Source organism: Jaculus jaculus, chromosome 8 (assembly GCF_020740685.1).
Source record: "Jaculus jaculus isolate mJacJac1 chromosome 8, mJacJac1.mat.Y.cur, whole genome shotgun sequence".
Lineage (NCBI taxonomy): Eukaryota > Metazoa > Chordata > Mammalia > Rodentia > Dipodidae > Jaculus > Jaculus jaculus.
In genome coordinates, this window is record NC_059109.1 from 3,484,923 (window position 1) to 3,503,015 (window position 18,093).

Consider the following 18,093-nt stretch of genomic DNA (forward strand, 5'->3'; position numbering starts at 1 on the left):
AGCGGTGCTCTTCAGGTTTGAATCTCTGTTCAACCACTTAGTGTCAGGGTGACATTGGGCAAGTTACCTAACCTCTCTGGCCTTGGTGTCTCTTGTCTATAACGTGAGGTCACACCTGTACTATTTATTTATTTAGGAGAGACAGAGGGAGAGGATGGGCATGCCAGGGCCTCTAGCTACTTCCAGCCCTGGAAGCATATTTGTCTCTCAGGGATGCCCTGCTCCCCCTGCATAAAGCCGAAAGGCAGCTGGGAAAATCAGACGCGCTGGCTTCCCTGCTCCATCCTGTCCGGCCTCCACCAGAGCACCTGACCAGAAATGAGTCGTTCTGTTTTTAGCCCCAACTCTGTCACTCCTGTGCTGTGTGACCTTGAATGAGTCACTTCTCTTCTCTGGGCTCCAGAGTCCTGTTCTGTCTAAATTGGGACACAAACCTTGCCCTTCCTTTCCAACTGGAGGTGCGGTAAGGATGGAGAAACTGTGCTGGGAGGTGGCTCAGTGCGGAAAGCGCTTGCTGGGCAAACATGAGGGAGTCATATGACATGCTGGGCGCAGTGGCGCGTGCCAGTCATCCCAGAGCTGGGAACGTGGAGACAGGCAGGTGCATCCCTCGGGTTTCCTGGTTAAATAATCTAACCAAATCCGTGAACTCTAGGTTCAGACTTTGCCTCAAAAAATAAGGTGAGAGGCTGGAAAAATGGCTTAGCAGTTAAGGCACATGCCTGTGAAGCCTAAGGACCCAGGTTCAATTCCCCAGATCCCATGTAAGCCAGATGCACATGGTGGCGCATGTGAGCATGTGTCTGGAGTTTGTTTGCAGTGGCTGGAGGCCCTAGTGCGTCCACTCTCTCTCTCAAATAAGTAAAATAAATAAAAAATTGAAAGGCATGGTGGTGCTTGCCTTTAATGCCAGCACTCAGGAGAGGAGGCTGAGGTAGGAGGTGTGCCATGAGTTCAAAGCCAGCCTGACCATGCTATATAGTGAGTTCAAGGTCAGCATGGGCTACAGTGAGGCCCTTTCTAAAAAAAAAAAAAAAAAAAAAGAAAAAAGAAAAAAGAAAGAAAGAAAGAAAGAAAAAGAGAGAAAAGAAAAAGAAAGAAAGAAAAGAAAGGCAGAGAGCAATTGAGGAAGTCACCTGATGTGGACCTCCGTATGCACACACATGCATTCACTCATGCACAAAACACATGCCAAAAAAAAGCCGGGCTGGAGAGATGGCTTAGTGGTTAAGCGCTTGCTGACTAAGGATCCCGGTTCGAGGCTCAATTCCCCAGGACCCACGTTAGCCAGATGCACAAGGGGGCGCACGCGTCTGGAGTTCGTTTGCAGTGGGCCCTAGCATGCTCATTCTCTTTCTCTTTCCCTTTCTCTCTCTCTCTCTCCATATATATATATATATATATATATATATATATATATATATATATATATATGCCTCTCTCTCTGTCTGCTGCTCTCAAATAAATAAATAAAAGTAAACAAAAAAAATTTTTTTTTAAAGTTGTGTGCCACCACGCCTGGCTTAAAAAAAAACGCCAAACAAACAACAAGAGACTAGAGAAACCGCTCTGAACTTGTCCTTTCTCTTCGCACTCCTCCAAGCCTTCCCCCAGCTCACCGGCCCGGGGCCGCGGGGGGTTGCAGCCTCTCTCGCACCTGGCACAGCTCCAGGCCTACCGCGCAGCATTAGTTACCAATCCATTATTCATCCGCTCGCTTATTCAGTTTCCACACTGCTTCGGTGCTGGCCTGTCCTGCTGTCTATGTGTCCTTTCCGTCCGGGAGGCACCTGGCAATCCGTGGGGGTCAGCAGTGCCAGGCTTCTTGCTCTTTGTGGCGCCAGGACCTCAGACTGAGGGTGGCACAGTGCCCTCTGAGAAGGAAAAGCCCACAGAAATGGAGACTGGCCGGATCGTGAGGAGAAAAATGAGGTGAGGCGAGAAAAGGTGTGGAAAATGCTCAGAAAAACAAAACAGGATGCACAAAAGCACGCAAGTGTGTTTCCTGGCAGGGTACAGTACAGGGGAGAAGGGAGAGGGGCAGGGCGGTGGGGGCGCATCTTTGATCAACAGACAGCTTGCAACAGAGAATTTAGAAGAAAGCTGGTTTAATTTAAGGCAGCATGGACGTTCGGTGTCAATCCCTAAAATAACGCTTTATTTTAGACTGCTCCAGGCAGGTGTGTGGGGGCGTGTGGGGAGGGTGTGTTCCGTTCTCGCTTTTTTTTTCCCCACGTTTGTGGCTCCTGGGGTCTGAATTCAATCCTAGACACACCTCAGCTCCTGTCAGTTTGCTCACCCCTCTCCATCCCTGTCCTCCATCACCCTTCTTCATCTCTCCCTCTCTCTCTCCTTTTTCCCAAAGGGGTCTCACTCTTCCCCAGGCTGATCTGTAATTCACTGTGTAGCCTCATGGTGGCCTTGGACTCATGGTGATCCTCCTACCTCTGCCTCCCCAGTGCTGGGATTAAAGTGTGCCACCATGCCAGGCTTTTCATCTCTTGTTTGTTTGTTTCATCTCATGTAGATCAGATTGACTTTGAACTCTACATGTAGCTGATGATGGCCTTGAACTTCTGATCCTCCTGCCTCCACCTTCCCAATGTGGGGACTCCAGGCATGAACCGTCATTCCTGCCTCCTCCCCCATCTCTTGATTGGTTCACAGCTCCTGGGAAGGCAATGGCATATATGTGTGTGTGTGTATGTACATATGTGTGTGTGTGTGTGTGTGTGTGTGTGTGTGTGTATGACAGAAGAGAGTGTGTGTATGGATGTGCCAGGGCCTCTTGCCACTGCAAAGGAACTCCAGACACACGTGCCACTTTGGGCATCTGGCTTTACATGGGTACTGGGAAATTGAACCCAGGCCGGCAGGCTTTGAAAGCACGTACCTTTAACTGCTGAGCCTTCTCCTTTGCTCTGCAATGCTTTCTTCTGGCCTGCAGCTTCTCTCCCTGCACATTAGGAACCCCTCCTCTGGGGGCGCCCCTTCCCACTATTGTCACCCCCCCACCAAATGCCTGGCTGCCAAGGGATGCAATGTGTCTTCTATCAGACATGTTGTGTGCTGAGGCAGGATTTCATGTTAGCCCAGGCTGACCTGGCATGCACTCTGTAGCCCAGGCTAGCCTTGAACTCATGACAATCTTACCTCAGAATCCTGAGGACTGGGATTAAAAAATGTGGGTCACTGCTGCAGGGTGTGGCGGCGCAAGCCTTTAATCCCAGCACTTGGGAGGCAGAGGTAGGAGGATCATGGAGAGTTTGAGACCACCCTGAGACTACATAGTGAATTCCAGGTCAGCCTGAGCTAGAGTGAGACCCTACCTCGAAAAACAAAAACAACACCAACAACAACAAAAAAAGTGTGGGCCACCACACCCAGCTTCTCTGCCTTTACAATCCTCATCAGCCCCAGGCCTCGGCCCATCTCCTCCAAAGCCCTTGACCACACGCTGAGCCAGGCAGATGCTGAGAAGGGGAGGGTCAGGCTTTCTAGCCTGTCTTTCCAAGACAACATATGGAGAGTCTTTGGGAGAAATCAGTCTCTTGACACAAAGACAGTTGCATGTAAATGCTGTGCTAGATGGGAACAAGAGAGGCTTGTGGTAAATGCAATTATAATTATTATTTTCCCCTCATCCGCTAGGTTGTTTTTTTATTTTTTGAGGTAGAGTCCCGCTCTAGCCCAGGCTGACCTGGAATTCACTATGTCGTCTCAGGGTGGCCGCAAAGTCATAGCGATTCTCCTAGGATTACAAAGCATGCGCCACCACGCCCAGCACCTACGGGGTCTTAAGTACCAGGCTACATTCTTTGACTTTAGTCGCCCTCCAAGGCGAGTATAACCACCTTCATCGTGTGTATGACAAAATGAACCCTAGGCTGCTGTGTGAGGTAGCTGCGCCCTTCTTCCAGACAAGGGACCCCCAACACAGAGGGCGACTCCCAGAGGCTGAAGGAACCTGTCCAGCAAGCAACTGAGTGAACTCGGTGCCCCCCACAATCACAGGACCGAGGTCCTCACACTTCCTCTTGGGCCAGTGAGAACTCTGGGGAGGGGGCCGCTGGGATTGGGAACTGCTGGGATGGGAGTGGTGAGCTATAGCACGTCCCTTGCTCCAGACCCGGCCACTTGAGACATGTCCCCTGGCTTCCAGGTTCTTTCCTAACAACATCCTTCTCCTGGCCTATGTGGCTAGTCAGAATCTCAGCTATAGTGCAGCACAGGAAACGCGGCCCCTCCAGGAAGCCTCTCTGGTCCGCCCTGCCCGGAGTCCCCTGACTTCTTTTTCTTTTTGGTTTTTCAAGGTAGGGTCTCATTCTAGCTCAGGCTGATCTGGAATTCACTATGTAGTCCCAGGGTGGCCTTGAACTCATGGCTGTGATTAAAAGCGTGCACCGCCACACCCTGACTTCTTCAGAACATGCCCCACCACACTCACCTGACTGTCCCATCCAGGCCGAGGGTGGGTGCTGCCCGCCTGGTGGCCTCTTCAGCCTGGTATTACTGCGTTCCTCTCCACTGCAATATCTAGCTGGCAGCCGCTGCTCAGAAAATTCTTAGTGAATGGACAAATGCGATTCTGGGACCCTGGGACTGGGACTTTCAGTGTTTGTAGAGAGCGGTTGTGGAGAGGGGTTCAGAAATAAACGTGCAGATCAGTCCAGGAGCATGATAGAGTGTGGTGAGGACGGTGGCAAACTGGAGTCAGCATTGCCCACAACGTGGTCCTGTGTTCCAATAAGAGAGACAGAGAGCCGGGCGTGGTGGCGCACGCCTTTAATCCCAGCACTCGGGAGGCAGAGGTAGGAGGATCGCCATGAGTTCAAGGCCACCCTGAGATGACAGAGTTAATTCCAGGTCAGCCTGGACCAGAGTGAGACCCTACCTTGAAAAACCAAAAAAAAAAAAAAAGAGAGAGACAGAGAGAGAACGGGAGCACCGGGGCCTCCAGGCACTGCAAAGGAACTCCAGGTGCACGCACCACCTTGTGCATCCGGCTTTGCATGAGTTCTGAGGAATCAAACCCAGGTTATTTGGCTTTTGTGGTAGTTTGAATAGATGCCCCCAATATATTCAGTGTTTTATCAGTTTGTAGCTTGCAGCTGCAGCCACCTGGCTGGAGAAGGTGTCACTGGGAGGATCTTAAGGTGTGGTGGTGGGTTTGAGATTCCAATCTAAAGGTATGTGCAAAGCACCTGGACTTCCTGAAGTGTGCTGTGTGGCTTTTGGCTTATGGCTTTTCTCTCTGTTTGGTCCTGTAAGAGCAGGCCAGCTTCTCCTGCCATTATGGAACTTCCCCTGGATCTGTAAGCTTCACTAAATCCCTTCCTCCATAACTGTGCCTGGTCTGGAAGTTCCTCTCAGTGAACCTGAGGATGTCTACCACAGCTTTGCAGGCAAGCACCTTAACCACTGAACCATCTCTTCAGCCCCAGACTGTTTTCTGCTTTACACATGTCACTTCATTTTATTTGTTTATTTGTTTGTTTTTTTGAGGTAGAGTCTCACTCTAGCCCAGGCTAACCTGGAATTCACCACATAGTCTCAGGATGGCCTCCAGCTCGTGGTGATCCTCCTACCTCTGCTTCCCAGTGCTGGGATTAAAGGCGTGCGCCACCACACCTGGCACAAGTCACTTCAAAATACCTTCTTCCCTTCCAGCTTTCTCCCGTCCATCTTCCTTCCTCCTGCCTTGTGCTTCTGTCGTCTCCCCTCCCCCTTCACTATTAGCCAAGGATGACCTTTAACTCCTGACCCTCCTCCACCCCCTGGTTTGAGGATCAAACCCAGGGTTTCCTGCACACTAGACAGACGCTCTACCAACTCAGCCCCCAAAATACATCCTTCCAATGACCATCCGGCTCCCCCAGGAGTGTGAGCTCCCGAAGGACAGCGTTTGGTCAATTCTGTGGCTACTGACTCCGTGCCCGGATCCTGCCAGGCTCAACGTTGAATGACTCGTACCCCGTGCAGTGGGGGATCCTGCTCTGGGAAGCATTTAGGTGACCCCAGGAACCATGAAGACCATGGCGGGGCATCTTTCAGACTCCACTCCCCAGGGAGCCCTAGAGATGGCTTGCATGCATTGGCTTTGGTGACAGCCGGCCTGGCTGGAACTGTGGTCTGAGGGTCCACGAGGGTTGTTTTTTTTTTTCTTTTCTGGATGATGCTGAGGACAGGAGAGGGGCATGGCCTGGAGGTGGAGCGGAGAAGGGAGGGTGGCCACTCCAGAGCCATCTGCGGGTCCACATTCACACGCGCATCCACAGGAACCCAGACCACCCAGACCCGCACCCCCCCCCCCCGCGCCCGGGACCCCAGGTCTGGAAAGGGTCAGGGGGCGGCGAGCGGTGCGGGGCGCGGGCTCGGGGCGGGAAGTGTCCCCGGCCACCTGCGCAGCCTGGGCGCCCATTGGCTCGCTAAAAATGCCTCTGTAATCCGCGCGCCGCCCCCGCGCTGCGCCGCCGCGCCGCGCTCCGCCGGCTCTGACCTTCCTCCTTCCCGCAGCCCCGGAGGAGACGCGCCGGCTCTCCTCCTCCTCCTCCTCGGCCTCCCCCGGGAAGCCGACCGGGCTTGAGGCCGGGCCGCAGACGCCCCGCCGATGGTGCCCGGTGCTCCGGCGCCCAGGTAAGGGGTGGTGGTGGTGACTGGTGCTTGGAGGAGGCGCGCGCGGGCGAGGCGGGGGCGTCCGGGTCCCCCAGTGCGAGGTGACCTGGAAGGTGATGCCTGCAGGGACAGGGCTGGAGAGGGTCCCGGCAGAGAGGTGGGCGCGCGCCCCGGGGATGCTGCGCGGGCGCTGGGGAGGAGGGCCGCGCTCGTTCCTGGGCATCGCGCAGGCGAGTGCCAGGAGGGCCGCTTGGAGAGGGAGCTGGTGACGAGGGCTTTACCCAGGGGAAAACACAGGGAAACAGGTTCTTTGGGGATCGCGTGCCTGGCTCCGAGTGGGCCGGGGTGTGTGTTTTCCCTCCAACCAGCTGGGGTGGGTGGTGGGTGGGCCGGTGCCAGTTTGGTGCGTAAGCTATTTATGGATCAGAGTGGGCTGGAGAGAAACACAGCAGCTGATGTCTGGTTTGGATCCCAGGTACTTGCGTCTGTCCGTCTACCCCCCACCTCCCCCAAACACACACAGTTGGGATGGCAGGCAGGGGAAGGAGGGAGGAGAGAGAGGAGCGAGGAGGCCCTCAGACGCAGCCGAAGCTGGTGTGCCCCGTGATGCCCTTCCCTGCAAGCCGCAAACCATTAGCTCCCCTCGCCGCTACCGACCCGCCCCCGGCCGTCCTGCTCTCCTTTCATGACGTCCTGGAAAGGTTACAGGGTCAGTGCTGTGGGGGACACAGTGGTAAATTCCAGAGCTTGGCCAGGCCCAGTTTGAATCTGCACCCTGCCCCCACGTACGAAGCCCAGCTCTGCACCCCAGGGGCAGTCCCACATGTGGCCACCTTTCCCTCCCTCCCTCCCTTTTTCTTCCTTCCTTCCTTTTTTCCTTCCTTCCTTTCTTCCTCCCTTCTTTCCTTCCTCTCTTCTTTCTCTCTTCTTTCTTTCCTTCTTTTTTTCCCCCTCTTTTTCTAGGCACAACCAGAACTAGCCCACATTGTCAGGGGCCCTGGCACAGCTGGGGTACAAACTAGGCTGTCAAATGGGAAGCTTATCACACATCTGGATTGCCAGCCAGGCCTCTGGGCAGTGTCCCTGATGCCTCAGGTGACATCCTCACCGGCCCTATGTTCTAGAACTCCAGGAGCTCCTTAAGGTTACTGACGCGTCATCGTGTGGCCCTCTGGACCAGACTGCCTTCAGGCTGGCAATCTGAGATTCGTGGCTCTCATTACTCCCACACCTGACTAGGGCCCAACACCCAGTGGATGATTACAGAAAGAATGAATGAACAAACAGATGAATGACAGGGAGGGCTGGCAACTTGTAAGACCAATGCTGAGTCCCCTCTGGTCTCTCTCCACTCCCCCCCCCCCCCAGGTAGGGGCTAACTCTGGCCCAGGCTGACCTGGGATTCACTATGTTGTCTCAGGGTGGCCTCGAACTCACAATGATCCTCCTACTTCTGCCTCCCGAGTGCTGGGTGTAAAGGCGTGGGCCGCCACACCTGGCCCTGGTTTTTCCTTCTTGTTCTCCAGGAGCAAAAAAACTACCAAAAACATTTTTGGCTGGGTGTGGTAGTGCTTGCCATTAATCCCAGCATTTGGAGGTGGAGGTAGGAGGATCACGGAGAGTTCAAGGCCAGTTCTGACACTACATAGTAAATTCCAGGTCAGCCTGGGCTAGAGCAAGACCCTGCCACAAAAATCCCGTCCCCCCTCAAAAAAACTAATTTTGGCAGTTCCAGTTAGGTACTCCTAGGCCTGGGGATGAGGGACCTTGTGGCTGATGGAGCCATGTTGCAACTGTATTGGTTCCAGACAGTCTTGTGGGGCCTCTGGTTTGGGGGCCCCAAGCCCAGTATTGAGTGTTCAGTGTGAGGGTTTCCCACTGTGTTGGTAATTTCTTCGGGGGTGCTGTGCTCAGTCCCTGTCTCAGCAAATCCTGCCTCCCAGCCTCTGGGGTCTCCTCTTGTCCTGGTCAGGAGAGGGGCTGCTGCCAAGCTCTCTCCCCACTGTGCTCAGCTTTCAGGCGGTTGTGCGAAGGTTAAAGGTGATTATGTACAGGGGACGCAAGGCCCGCATCTGTGAAGGGTGAGGACTTTGGCAGAACGCTGTTGGCATGCTTGCCCCTTGGACAGTGTCCCTGCCCACTGAGCCACCCTCTCCACCCCAGGCTCACTCTGCTTCACCCTCCCCCTGACCCCACTGTCCTCAGCCACTTTCAGTTCCTCACCCAAGCCACCCCGTTCTCACCTGCAGGTCTCTTCTCCAGAGACTTCTCTACCTTCTAGAAGCTTCCTTAGCTGGAGCCCTTCCTCTAAGACCCTCTACCATCAGTGTCTGCTTCATTATTCTTTTTAATATTTATTTATTTTATTTTATTATTTTATTTAGTTTTGTTTTTTTGAGGCAGGGTCTCTAGCTCAGGCTGACCTGAAATTCATCATGTAGTCTCAGGGTGGCTTTGAACTCATGGCGGTACTCCTACCTCTGCCTCTTGAGTGCTGGGATTAAAGGAGTGTGCCACCATGCCTGGTTTTATTTATTTATTAGAGGCAGAGTGGGGTGGAGAGTGAGAATGGGCATGTCAGGACCTCTAGCCACTGCAAGTGAACTCCAGACACATGTGCCACTATGTGCATCTGGCTTACGTGGGACCTGGAGGATTGAACCTGGGTCCTTAGGCTTTGCAGGCATACATCTTAGCTGCTAAGCCATCTCTTCAGCCCTTTTGTTTGTTTTTTATTTGAGAGAGAGAATATGGGTGCACCAGGGCCTCAAGCCACTGAAAACAAACTTAAGATGCATGCACCACTTTGTGCATCTGGCTTATGTGGGACCTGGAGAATTGAACCTGGATTCTTACGCTTTGCAGGCAAGCGTCTTAACCGCTTAGCAATCTCTCCAGCCCTTGTTTCTTTTATTTATTTTATTTAGGTTTTTCGAGGTAGGGTCTCATTCTAGCCCAGGCTGACCTGGAATTCACTATGTAGTCTCAGGGTGGTCTCAAACTCATGGCCATCCTCCTACCTCTGACTCCTGAGTTCTGGGATTAAAAGTGTGCACCACCATGCTGGGCCAGCCCTTGCTTCTTTTTAAGGTAGAGTCTCGCTCTAGCCCAGGCTGACCTGGATTTCACTATATAGTCTCAGGGTGGCTTCAGACTCTCAGTGATCCTCCTACCTCTGCCTCCCCAGTGCTGGGAATACAAATGTGTGCCACTATGTCCAGTCCAGCGTCTGCTTTGAGTGTCATCTCCTTTTGGGCTGTGGCATGCATGGGCACGGGGGGTGTCCTTTTTCAGTGCCCCCAGGGTGTGATCAGAGCAGCTCTCACTTGACTGGAGAGAGACTTAACGGTTGCTCACCCACCTGGGATCACATGTAGCATTCTTCTGTCCTTGAGAATGGGGGGGGGGTACACATCAGATATTTACCAGTGTCCCTGGCAGGAATGGTAGTGGAAGGAAACCTCACTGGAGAAAGGACAGGAGGTCACCAAGGTGGTAGCTCACTGATTTGGGGTCCTCCCTGTGGAAGCTTGGAGGGGGAGTTGGGGAATGAGCACACTGGATAAGACTGAGCCGGGGGCCTCCGGGTGCGAGAGAAGCACTGGCCTCCCGGCCTCATCCCCGGCCCCTCACTGTGGATTCTAGACAGGAGCTCTGCCCCGAGCCATGTCCACAGCCTTCCTCTCACTGGTGGATTCTAGGCCAGGGCTTTGCTAGAGCCCCAGTTCTTAGTTTTACATTTTTCTTAAAAAAGAAAAATAAAACCAAACTTTTTTTTTTTTTTTTCGAGGTAGGGTCTCACTCTAGCCCAAGCTGACCTGGAATTCACTCTGTAGTCTCAGGGTGGCCTTGAACTCACGCTGATCCTCCTACCTCTGCCTCCCGAGTGCTGGGATTAAAGGCGTATGCTACCACGCCCAGCAAAACCAAACTTTTAAACTGAGCATCGTGGCCAATGCCTATCACCCTACCACTTGGGAGGTGGAGGCAGGAGGATGGGCAGTTGGGGCTAGCCTCTGCTACCTAGAGGGAGACCAGCCTGGGCATTACGGGACTCTTAGCAACAACAACAACAGGAACAGTAACAATAATGAGAAGCTGCCATGGGTAGAGAGATGGCTTAGTGGTTAAGTGCACTTCCTGCCCAAGTATGAGGGCTCAAGATTGCCAGTTTGGGTCGTCAGATTTCAAGCAGACCGCTGGGCATGGCCATGCCAGCCTGCAAACCCCAGTCCCACAGGGGCACAGAGACCTGAGAACTGCCAGAGCTCTGAAAGCTCCAGAACCACTAAAGAGACTCGCTCTAAAAAGTAAAACCAGTGGGGGAGGCGTGCCTGAGAGATAATTTAGAGGTTAAAGTCACTGGCTAGCAAAAGCCTGGCAGCCTAGGTTCGATTCCCCACCACCTATGTAAAGCCACATGCACAAAACGGCACCTACATCTGGAGTTCCATTGCAGAGGCAGCGGCCCTGGTGTGCTCAGATTCTCACCGCCTCAGCTTCCTTGTCTTTTTTTTTTTTTTTTTTTGGTTTTTCGAGGTAGGGTCTCAGTCTGGCTCAGGCTGACCTGGAATTCACTATGTAGTCTCAGGATGGCCTCAAACTCACAGTGGTCCTCCTACCTCTGCCTCCCGAGTGCTGGGATTAAAGGTGTGTGCCAACACACTCGGCTCTCTGTCTTTTTATCTTTCTCAAATAAATAAGTAAGATTTTTCCTTTTGAGCAAGAGAGAGAAAGTGTGAGAGAGAATTGGCATGCCAGGGCCTCAGCTACTGCAGTGGAACTCCAGACGCTTGCGCCACCTAGTGGGCGTGTGCAACCTGCACTTGCCTCACCTTTGTGCATCTGGCTTAGGTGGGATCTGGAGAGAGATTGACCATGGGTCCTTAGGCTTCGGAGGCAAGCACCTTAACCGCTAAGCCATCTCTCCAGCCAGAAATATATTTGAAAAATAAATAAAGCCAGGCGGAAGATACCCAGCATTTTGCTTTGACCACTGAAGGCTGCCACACCACAGGCAAAATAAAACATCACACACACAAGCCAAAAAAAAAAAAAAAAAAAAGCTGTTATTTATTTTGGTGTTTCAAGGCAGGGTCTCACCACTCTGGCCCAGGCTGACCTGGAATTCACTATGTAGTCTCAGGGTGGCCTTGAACTCACAGTGATCCTCCTACCTGCCTCCTGAGTACTAGAACTGAAGGTGTACACCACCATATCCAGCCAAATTTTTTTTTTTTTTTTTGGTTTTTCGAGGTAGGGTCTCACTCTGGCTCAGGCTGACCTGGAATTCACTATGTAGTCTCAGGGTGGCCTCGAACTCTCGGAGATCCTCCTACCTCTGCCTCCTGAGTGCTGGGATTAAAGGCGTGCGCCACCACGCCCAGCTCCCAATTATTTTTTTTTCAAGTTAAAAAAAAATGTATATATATATATATATATATATATATATATATATACACAGAGAGAGAGAGAGAGAGAGGAGAAAATGTGCACGCTGGGGTTTCCAGCTGCTGCAAACAAACTCCAGACACATGTGCCACCTTGTGCATCTCAGCCGATTGTTTTTTTCTTATTGCAAACGTAATGTATGTTTCCCATGGACAATTTAGGTTGGGCTGGAAAGCTAAGTGAAGAAAGCCATTAAGCCCCCATCAGATCCACTCATTATTGTAGCCACTTTGAGGCTGTTTCCAGCCAGGGGCACGATGGGGCTGTCATGGAAGGCTGGGCCTGGGGCAGGGATAGTCAGGGTGCCCGGAACTAGGTGTGGGGTGTGGGCAGGAGCGCCCTACCCCCAGCCTCACAGCTCCCTGTGGGCAACAGGGAGGAGGTGGAACAGGATGGAAGAAGAAAGAGCTTGGACACAGTGCCAGCCTACAGTGCTTGCGCACAGGGCCCCCTCAGAGGTATGCCAACTTAGGTCTGGGCATCCAGCACAGCCCACAGCTGGAATGGGCTGCCCACAGAGGGGTGGTGCCACCGAGGGTGGTGCCCCAAGCAGCCAGGGCAATAGGTGGTGTTCACCTCCAGGAAGGATGGCAGGAGGTGGGCTCTGGGTAGGCAGGAGCTGGATGCCAGGAAAGTCATGCTGCCTGCTTGGAAGATCGGAACTGTGGGGCAGGGGTCACCACTGGAGAGTGCCCACGTGGTTTCCCGAAGGCTGGAAGGGACAGAGGCCTTGGCTTGATGTGAAAATATCGGGTGGTCCTGAGAGAGTGACCAGGTGAGATCCGAGAGGCCTAGTTAAACCCAAATTTCAGTTGGGGTGCGGCTGATGGTGGGGTGCTTGCCGCGCGTGCTCAAGGTCCTGGGTTCAGTCTCCAGCCCTGAAAAGAAAATGTTCACATAAACAAATTTGTTCCGTTGCTTTTTATTTTATTTATTTGTTGCAAGTGTGTGAGCGGCTGCAGGGGTGAGGGCGCTCCAGGGCCCTTCCTCAGCAAACAAATGCCAGAGTGGTTGCACCACTTTGTTTTTTATTTTTTGGTTTTTCAAGGTCTCACTCTAGCCCAGGCTGACCTGGAATTCACTATGGAGTCTCAGGGTGGCCTCGAACTCACGGCGATCCTCCTACCTCTGCCTCCTGAGTGCTGGGATTAAAGGAAGGCATGACTATACTGGGCTAAAAGGAACATGTTAAAAAAAATTTCAGGGGCTGGAGAGATGGCTTATTGGTTAAGGCGCTTGCCTGCAAAGTGTAAGAATCCCAGTTCAATTCCCCAGGACCCACGTTAGCCACATGCACAAGGGGGTGCATGCATCTGGAGTTTGTTTGCAGTGGCTGGAGGCCCTGGCATGCCCATTCACTCTGTCTTTGTCTGCCTTTCTCTCTTTTCTCTCTCTCTCTTTCTCTCTCTGACTCTCTCTCAAATAAATAAATAAAAATAAAAATAATTTCAGTTCTTTTGTTTGTTTTGCTTGTGTGTGTGCGCTTACGCACACACGTGTGGTATATGTGCATGCATGTGCCTTTGTTTGTGCCCCACTTGCCCATCTGCAGTGGGGAGTCACTTACCTGCCTGTGGCCTCAGTGAAACATCAGGTGACTACTCCATTATTCTTGTTTTAAGACAGAGTCTCTTTTTACTGATTCTGGAATTTACAAGGGTGGGGGACAAAGATTCTCAGATCTCAGCTCCTCTGCAGGACTGGGGTTACAGGCATGCATGGCCACACCCAGCTGTTTCTACATGGGACCTGGGGGCTGGAACTCGGACCGCCTCAGGCCCCTCCGGCCCCATGCTTGTGTAGGAAGTGCGCTTAACTGCTGAGCCATTTCTCCAACCCTGTTCTTTTTCTTTTTCTTTTTCTTTTTCTTTTTTTTAAATTTTTTTGTTTTATTTATTTATTTGAGAGGGACAGACAGAGAGAGAATGAGGTCGAGAGAGAGAGAGAGAGAGAGAGAGAGAGAGAATGGGCGCGCCAGGACCTCCAGCCACTGCAAAAAATCTCCAGACGCGTGCGCCCCCTTGTGCATCTGGCTAACGTGGATCCTGGGGAATCGAGCCTCGAACCGGGGTCCTTAGGCTTCACAGGCAAGCGCTTAACCACTAAGCCATCTCTCCAGCCCTCTTTTCTCTTTTCCTTTTGAGACAATCTTTGTAGCGGAGGCTGGTTTCACCTGCCAAGTTCTGGGATTGCAGAGGTAGCCCACAGTGCCCTGGTGAAATAAACAGTTTTACAATGTGAACATGCCCAATTCTAGAACTCGCTGAATTGTTTTGAATTTTGTGTTTGTAAAATCATGTTCACGTCCTGCGTGGAGATCTCCCATTTGTGGTTCCTGAACCCCTAGAGCGTCATGAACTGGAAGGTCGCTCATCCACCCCCGTGAGACACGGGGACTTGGCGGTCAGGGTGGAGTCACTCAGCACGCGTAATCAGCTGCAGAGACGCAAGTGCTCACTGTAAGCTGTTTCCTCATGGAGGATGTGGGGCCAGAACTCTGACTTCTTGAGATAGAATGTGCTGGAACCCTCTTTTTAGTAATGGCAATCAAAATCACGACCATAAGTCCCACTTTGGGTAAAAGCCTATAGGTGCAGTCTGAGCAGGGGTCAAGCCTGGCCAGGCAGCAATGGTCAGGTTGGCAAAGCACAGTGTCCTCCAGGAGAACGTGACGTTATCAGGACCGGTCCACGTGTGATTTGGGGCAGCTCTTTCTTCTGTCACTTGGTTAGTGACCTCCTGCTGAGTGTTTGCTGTGTGCGGGTGTCCTTGTAGGGTGCTTGGGGAAGCTGAGAGAAGACCATCACTGTGGATGAGACAAGTCAGGTGATTTTATCTGTTACTATGGGCAATATGTTACTATGATCCAATTTTCAATTTCTTTTTTAAATTTTTGTCAGAGGAGAAAGAGAGAGTGAATATGGACACTCCAGAGACTTTTGCCACTGCAAATGAACTCCAGATACATGTACCCCTGTGTGTCTGGCTTTACGTGGGTACTGGGGAATTGAACCCAGGCCCACAGGCTTTGGAAACAAGTGCCTTCTTTGGAACTGCTGAGCCATCTCTCAGTCCCCAATTTTTATTTCTTTTGCTTTTTAAAAAATATTTTATTTATTTATTTAAGAGAGAGAGAGGAAGAGGCAGATACAGAGAAAGACAGAATGGGTGCATCAGGGCCTCCAGCCACTGCAAATGAACTCCAGACACACATGCCTCCTTGTGCATCTGGTTTATATGGGTCTTGGGGAATCGAACCAGGAACCTGGGTTCTTTGGCTTTGCAGGCAAACGCCTTAACCGCTAAGCTATCTCTCTCCAGCCCTCTTTTGCTTTTATTTATGTTTCTTCGAGGTAGGGTCTCACTCTAGCCCAGGCTGACCTGGAACTCTGTAGCTCCAGGCTGCCCTCCTAACTCACATTGACCCTCCTACTTTGGCCTCCAGAGTGCTAGGATTAAAGGCATGTGCCACCGCACTGGGATATTTTATTTATTTATTTTTTAAATTATTTGTTTGTGGGCTGGACAGATGGCTTAGCAGTTATGGTGCTTGCCTGCAAAGCCAAAGAACCCAGGTTCGATTCCCTAGTACCCACGTAAAGCCAGATGCACAAGGTGATGTACACATCTGGAATTGGTTTGCAGCAGCTAGAGGCCCTGGCACACCCATTCTCTGACTCTCATAAATAAATGAACATTTTTAATAATTATTTGCATGTGTGCATGGTTCACCAGGTTCTCTGGCTGCTGCAAATACTGCATACAAATGCCCAGCTGGGAGGCTGGGAATTGAATCCCAGCCAGCAGGCTTTTGAGCAAGAGCCTTTAACCCCAATTTTTTATTTACTTATTTATTTTGAGGTAGCGACCTGCTATGTGGTCCAGGCTGGCCTTGAGCTCACTGCAGTCTTTTTGCCTCAACCTCCCAAATTCTGAGATTACAGATCAGCCACCATGCCCTGCTCTGTTTTTTTTTTTTTAATTATTTATTAATTTAAGAGGCAGAGGGAAAGAGAGAGAGAGAGAGAGAGAGAAAATGGTTGCACCAGGAACTCTAGCACTGCAAACAAACTCCAGATGCATGCACCACCTTGTGCATCTGTTTTATGTGGATACTGGAGAATCAAACCTGGGTCCTTTGGCCTTTCAGGCAAGTGCCTTAACCGTAAAGCCATTTCCCCAGCTCTGTTTTTTTTTTATTCACTTTGTAGTATCAGGGTGGCCTCGAACTCACAGCAATCCTCCTACCTCTGCCTCCCGAGTGCTGGGATTAAAGGCGTGCATCACTGCGCCTGGCTTTCTTTTGTTTTACTTTTATTTATCTATCTGAGAGTGAGAGAAAGAGGCAGAAAGAGAGAGAGAGAGAGAATGTGTGCACCAGGGCTTCCAGTCACTGCACAGGAGCTCCAGATGCATTCACTACCTTGTGCATTTGTTTTACATGGTCCTGGGGAATTGACCTTGGGTCCTTAGGCTTTGCAGGCAAGCACTTTAGCAGCTATGCATATCTCCAGCCCCAGCTCTGAATTTATTTCTGCTCTACTGGCAATGGAACCCAGGGCTTTGTGCATACCAGTCAAGTGATTCATTACTGAGCTATATCCCCTAGCCTAATCCAAATTTTTAGTTTCTTTTAAAAATTTAATTAATTAATTGATTTGTGGGGTTTTTGGGGAGAGGGGGATTTTGAGGTAGGGTCTCACTCTAGCCCAGGCTGACCTGGAATTCACTATGTAGTCTCAGGGTGGCCTCAAACTCATGGCGATCTTCCTACCTCTGCCTCCCGAGTGCTGGGATTAAAGGCATGTGCCACCATGCCTGACTACATTTTTATTTATTTATTGGTGTTTTGAGGTAGGTTCTCACTCTAGCCCAGGCTGACCTGGAATTCACTCTGTAGTCTCAGGGTGGCCTCAAACTCATGGTGATCCTCCTACCTCTGCCTCCCGAGTGCTGGGATTAAAGATGTGCACTGCTACGCCCAGCTCACATTTTTTATTTATTTATTTATTTATTTTTGTTTGTTTTTCTCTTGGTTTTTCGAGGTAGGGTTTCACTCTTATCCAGGTTGATCTGGAATTAACTATGTAGCCTCACAGTGACCTCGAATTCACGGTGATCCTCCTAACTCTGCCTCCCAAGTGCAAATTATTATTATTTTTTAAAATTTTTTTAAAAAATTTTTTGTTCATTTTTATTTATTTATTTGAGAGCAACAAAGAGAGAGAGAGAGAGAGAGAGAGAGAGAGAGAGAGAGAGGGAGAGAATGGGCGTGCCAGGGCCTCCGGCCACTGCAAACGAACTCCAAATGTATGCGCCCCCTTGTACATCTGGCTAACGTGGGTCCTGGGGAATCGAGCCTCGAACCAGGGTCTTTAGGCTTCACAGTCAAGTGCTTATCCACTAAGCCATCTCTCCAGTCCGTATTATTATTATTATTATTATTTTTTTTTTTTTTTTGGTTTTTTGAGGTAGGGTGTCACTCTGGTCCAGGCTGACCTGGAATTAACTCTGTCGTCTCAGGGTGGCCTTGAACTCATGGCAATCCTCCTACCTCTGCCTCCCGAGTGCTGGGATTAAAGGCGTGCGCCACCACACCCGGCTCCATATTATTTTTTATTATTGAAAACTTCCATAATTATAGACAATAAACCATGATAGTTCCCTCCCTCCTCACTTTCCCCTTCACAACTCCACTCTCCATTATAACCCCTCCCTCCCAATCAGTCTCTCTTTTATTTTGATGTCATGATCTTTTCCTCCTGTTATGATGGTCTTGTGTAGGTAGTGTCAGGTCGTGGATATCCAGGCCATTTTGTGTCTGGAGGAGCACGTTGTAAGGAGTCCTACCTTTCCTTTGGCTCTTACATTCTTTTTGCCACCTCTTCCACAATGTACCCTGAGCCTTGGAAGGTGTGATAGAGATGTTTCAGTGCTGAGCACTCCTCTGTCACTTCTTCTCAGCACTGTGAGTTTTCCTGAGAGAAGATCTCATGTAGCCCAGCTGGCACCAAACTCGCCATGTGG

General features: G+C 51.0%; 1 protein-coding gene across 1 annotated transcript in view; it reads left to right on the plus strand.

The window, feature by feature from the left end:
* The first annotated feature begins 6,615 nt into the window (after positions 1–6,615).
* The window catches only part of Pacsin1 (protein kinase C and casein kinase substrate in neurons 1), a 63,003-nt gene continuing 51,525 nt past the window's right edge, over positions 6,616–18,093 (plus strand). Inside the window, exon 1 of the mRNA XM_045157369.1 lies at positions 6,616–6,636. The gene's annotated coding sequence lies outside the window, so the exon portion shown is untranslated. The remainder of the gene's footprint in view (positions 6,637–18,093) is intronic.